The sequence below is a fragment of the Phyllobates terribilis genome, unplaced genomic scaffold (assembly GCF_046119375.1).
Source record: "Phyllobates terribilis strain yellow unplaced genomic scaffold, ASM4611937v1 Scaffold_9__5_contigs__length_417890890, whole genome shotgun sequence".
Lineage (NCBI taxonomy): Eukaryota > Metazoa > Chordata > Amphibia > Anura > Dendrobatidae > Phyllobates > Phyllobates terribilis.
This window is the reverse complement of record NW_027362769.1, coordinates 284,642,646-284,648,105: the sequence shown is the minus strand read 5'-3', so window position 1 is coordinate 284,648,105 and position 5,460 is coordinate 284,642,646.

Here is a 5,460-nt window from a genome sequence, read left to right as displayed (position 1 = left end):
CTGCAGAATACATGCGGATCCACATGCGGATTCACATGCATTTCCGCATGCAGATTGACAAGCACTTTCCAGGTGATAGCATCACTTGGAAAGTGCTTGACAACTAGGTCACACTGTATAAATCCATGCAAACAGCATGGATTTATACAGTGTGAACCGTAAAAATTAAAACAAATAAAGCTATACTCACCCCCGAGGCCCCGGCGTGGCTGCAGCGCTGCTTCCTGGCTGGTTCCCGGCTGCCGGCATATCGCGAGACAGAGCGGTGAAGGGCCTGCGGTCACATGACTGTGACGTCACCGAAGGTCCTTCAGCGCTGCTGGCATTCAGAGAGAAGACGCCGGACAGGTGAGTATAAACTTTATTTGTTATTTTATTCTTTTTTTACAGGTACAATGGCACCCAGATCTGGATGAGAGTCTCCTCTCCTCCAGAACTGGGTACCATCCGCACATAGAGACGCATAGAAGCCGCTTGTAAAAATGTACAGTCGCGGTTTCTGTGCGTCTCAATGCAAGTCAATGGCGGGAGTTCCGCTGCGCTTCCGCAAAATTAAATGACATGCTGCGGATTTTTGTACGCAGCATAAACGCTGTGGAAAAATCCGCAGCATGTGCATAGAACTTGCGGAATCCCCTTGGGGACCATGGGGTGCGGATTACCTAGCGTTTTACAAGCGTTTCCGCTGCGGAAATTCCGCAGCATAAACGCTTGAAAAACGCTACGTGGGCACCCAGCCTAAGACTACCCCTCACTTTCCTCCAAAATTTTGGAGGAAAAAAAGTGCGTCTTATAGTTCGAAAAATACAGTATGTACTAAAAATAAGGGAAAATCATAGATCAGGCAAGTTGTGAGAACACCTGGACATAATTGCATGTACACAAAATATGTATATGATATAGATATCATCTGCTATAAATAACAATGATACATTCCTGCAGATATTATAGAAAGCAAAAACAATGCATAAAAGCCTAAGCACATATGTGTATATATAATGGATCTAAATAATGAGATAATGCAGCCAAAAAAAATTATATGAGTCAAGTATACCACTCACATTACAACCATAAATCTATTTTAATATGAAAGCAGCATTTCTGATATCATGCCATATATAATACACATAGAGATATCTACATGAAAAACCAATGAGTCATATGTATAAAGTTGTTACCTTATAAGATAAAATGTCCAGGAGCCCACCACATCCGACGAGTGTTTTGCGTTTTGAAGTGCACACACTTCTCCCTAGTATATAACCACATGTAGATACATGAATAAGTCAGACAGATTTATAGGGGTTGAATTCAAATAATGGCGCCTAGAATGTGCATAGTATGTCAAAGTTCCCCTATTGTCGTTTGTGCAATTAACTTTTTCATTGTATAAACAACATAAAATCATGAAAAATACAAAAAAGAAATGTTCTGAAAAAATATGCTTGACATTTACATGTAGTGTTAAAAATATGTGTTTGAATAGATAAAATAAAAACTTTTCAAAATTTATCACCAAAACACACGAAAAGCACAAGTTCAAATCAAATTCATATAAATTTGAAAAAAAAAATTTCTATTCAAATACATATATAATTTATATATTTAAATATTTTTAGCGTGTGTATTTCGAAACGCATCGATAATAAAAACCGCATTCAATACAGTTCATGTATCCTGGACCTTATTACGTACTCATCAGCAGAGCGGAAAATCCACAATTTTGTCGATTACATTCATCCCTAATATCCTGTGTGAGCATTTTCATAGGCAAAGTTACCCAAAAGGGCTTAGAAAGTGTGCTTATCAGAAAACTAAAATCTTATCGCAAAAGCAGTGCATCCAACCCAAAAAAGGCCCCAGAGGCTAATGCAAGTGATGATTATACTTGTAATTTTATAGCAACTCTTAATTCGGCACATCAGTCCATTTGTAACTTGCTGCATAGACATTGCTACATTCTTTTAGAAGATCCAATTCTCTGTTTTGTCATTACTAAACAGCCTAAAGTTACCTTAAGACAGGGGTCCTCAAACTTTTTAAACAGGGGGCCAGTTCACGGGCCGGAATATAGTTTTTAAAAAAAACTATGAACAAATTCCTATTTTCACTGCACATATCTTATTTTGAAGTAAAAAAAACAATACAGGAACAAATACAATATTTAAAATGAAGAACAAGTAAAGTTAAATCAACCGGTATTTCAATAGGTAGGTAACTGTACCCAATAGGCAGGTAAATTTACCCAATAGGCAGCATAGGTCCCCAATAAGCAGGTAAATGTCCCCAATAGGCAGGTAAATGTCCCCAACAGGCAGGTAAATATCCCCAATAGGCAGCATAGGTCCCCAATAGGCAGCATAGGTCCCCAATAGGCAGGTAAATGTTCCCAATAGGCAGGCTGTTTCCCCCTTATAATGCCATATGCAGGCTGTTCCCCCCCTTATAATGCCCCATGCAGGCTGTTCCCCCCTTATAATGCCCCATGCTGGATGCCACCCCCCATATAATGCCACATGCAGGATGTCCCTTTCTCACACCATATAATGCCCCATGCAAGATATCACTCCCCTGTCTTTATAATGCCCCATGCAGGATGTCACCCCCCCATATAATGCCCCATGCAGGATGTCACCCCCCCATATAATGCCCCATGCAGGATGTCACCCCCCCATATAATGCCCTTTGCAGGATATCACTCCCCTGTCTTTATAATGCCCCATGCAGCATGTCACCCCCCCATATAATGCCCCATGCAGCATATCACCCCCCCATATAATGCCCCATGCAGCATGTCACCCCCCATATAATGCCCCATGCAGCATGTCACCCCCCATATAATGCCCCATGCAGCATGTCACCCCCCATATAATGCCCCATGCAGCATGTCACCCCCCCATATAATGCCCCATGCAGCATGTCACTCCCCCAATTCATGCCCCATGCAGGATGTCACCCCCCATATAATGACCTATGCCTCCATACATAAAAAAAAAAAAATCCAATACTCACCTCACTTCTCACTTGCTGCCGCTGCTCTACTCTGGTCCGGACTCCAGCGTCGCGGCGGCGTTGTCCCGCTCTGCGCTGCCTGTGACGGCACTCGGGTGTTAGAACTCTCCTGTTAGGTGTTTGCTGGTCACATGACCATTTTTTCCTATTTAACCCGGCTCCGCCCTCCTGGTCTTGCTGGACTTCATTGTATTTACTACTCTTGAGCTAGCTTGGTGCTCTGTTGCCGTTCTCTGTTAGTTTTGCTAGGTCTTCTGACCTCTATGCTTTTTGTTGTGTGTTTGTCTTTCACTGCTATTATTTCTGCTAGGAGGTGTCCAACTTATCCCAGTCCCTAGTTCTTGTAGGGATCCCTCCCTCACATCTATAGGTCTTCGTTCAGACTAGCCGAGGACTTTAGCGGGTCTGATCGCAGGATCAGGTTCCCCGTTACATCGTAGGGATCTAGTTTAGTTCTATTGTAGGGACAGTTCTCCTGTCTTTCCTTAGTCCCTGTAGCAGATCATAACAGTAAGTCCAGCCCTAAAAGAAAAAAAAAAATTTCTCTAAGGAAAGACCTCCAGTTTTCCATCATGGTCTCGGTTCAAGATTTGGCTCAACGCTTGCAGGGACTCTCTCTGGAGGTGGCCAAGCTCCAACAACACGTGAGTAGCTGTTCTGGAGCACATTTTGTGGAACAAAAGGTACGTCTGCCTGATTTATTTTTTGGCGAACAACAAGATTTTTTTTCTTTTAAAAATGCTTGTTTATTGTATTTTCGTTTGAGACCCGGATCCTCTGGTGATGAATCACAGCGCATAGGGTTCATAATGTCACTTTTGCGTAAAGATCCTCAGGGATGGGCCTTTTCTCTCCAACCTAGTGATCCGTGCTTTAGATCAGTGGATAGTTTTTTTTTCTGCTTTGGGTTTGTTGTATGATGATCCTGATCGTGTCTCATCTGCTGAGTCTGAATTGAGACGTTTGAGGCAGGGATCAGGTAATGTGGAAAAATATTGTTCTCACTTCCGTCGGTGATCTGCCCAGGTGGGGTGGAACGATTCAGCTTTGAAAAGCTTGTTTCTTGCAGGGCTAGGTGAAAGGGTTAAGGATTTACTGATTGCTTATCCCACACCTGGAAACTTGCAGGAGGCTATGCAATTAGCTATACGGGTGGACAGGAGACTGCGTGCAAGGGTTAATGAGAGCAAATCCTCTGCTATGTCAGCTCCGAGTCTTGAGAGGGTCTGTGCTGACAATGGAGAGCCGATGGAGATTGGGGCGATGCCACCCCGCTCTCAGGAAAAAGATCGCAGGCTTTCTGAAGGCTTGTGCTTCTATTGCGGAAATTCTGGTCATTTTATTAAGAACTGTGTGCTTCGTTTGAAGAAAGAAAAAAAACTGGTCAGTTATGCCCGTATTGCCTGTTTAAATTCTAAGGGAGTATTCCTATCTGCCACTACTGCTGCTCAGGATGAATTAATTGAATTTCGGGTATTTGTGGATTGTGGTTCTACTCTGAATGTGATTGATGGGGGATTCTTGGAAAAACTTAGATTAGAACCTAAAACTTTGTCATCCCCTATTGCTGTGGTTTCTGTTGATGGCTCTCCCTTGAAGAGTGTTACTCATAAGGTCTGTGAATTTCCCCTCACTATTAATGGTATTCACCAAGAAAATTTGGATTTGGTGGTATTGGATAATTTGCCTTCTCCAGTAATATTGGGGTTACCCTGGTTAAAATTGCACAATCCTGTACTGGATTGGTCTACCAATGAAATTAAGTCCTGGAGCCCTAAGTGTTATGACAAGTGTTGTAACGGACGTATTGCTGCTGTGGATAAAGGGGAATTGCCTGTACCTATTCAGGATTTTTGGAGAGTTTTTTCTGAGGAGGAGTCACAAATTTTGCCTCCCCATAGAGACTATGATTGTACCATTGAATTTGTCCCTGGAGCGACTCTTCCTAAAAGTCGTTTATTTAATCTTACTATTCCTGAGAGAAAGGCTTTGGAGGAATACATACAGACAAGCTTGGCCGCCGGTCACATTAGGCCTTCCAAGTCTCCTGTGGCTGTTGGATTTTTTTTTGTAAAAAAAAAAGATGGCGGTTTACGTCCTTGTCTGGACTTTCGTGAGATTAATAAAATTACTGTACGCAATCCTTACCCACTGCCATTGATTCCTGATTTATTTAACCAGTTAGTGGGGGCCAAGTGGTTCTCTAAAATTGATCTCCGGGGGGCATACAATTTGTTGCGCATGAAGGAGGGTGATGAATGGAAGACTGCTTTTAACACTCCTGTGGGTCATTTTGAGAATCTGGTTATGCCTTTTGGTCTTACCAATGCTCCAGCATTTTTTCAGAATCTTATTAATGACATCCTTAGACCTTTAATCGGCAAAAATGTGGTTGTGTATTTGGATGACATTCTGATTTATTCGCCTGATCTGGAGTCTCATTGGCGG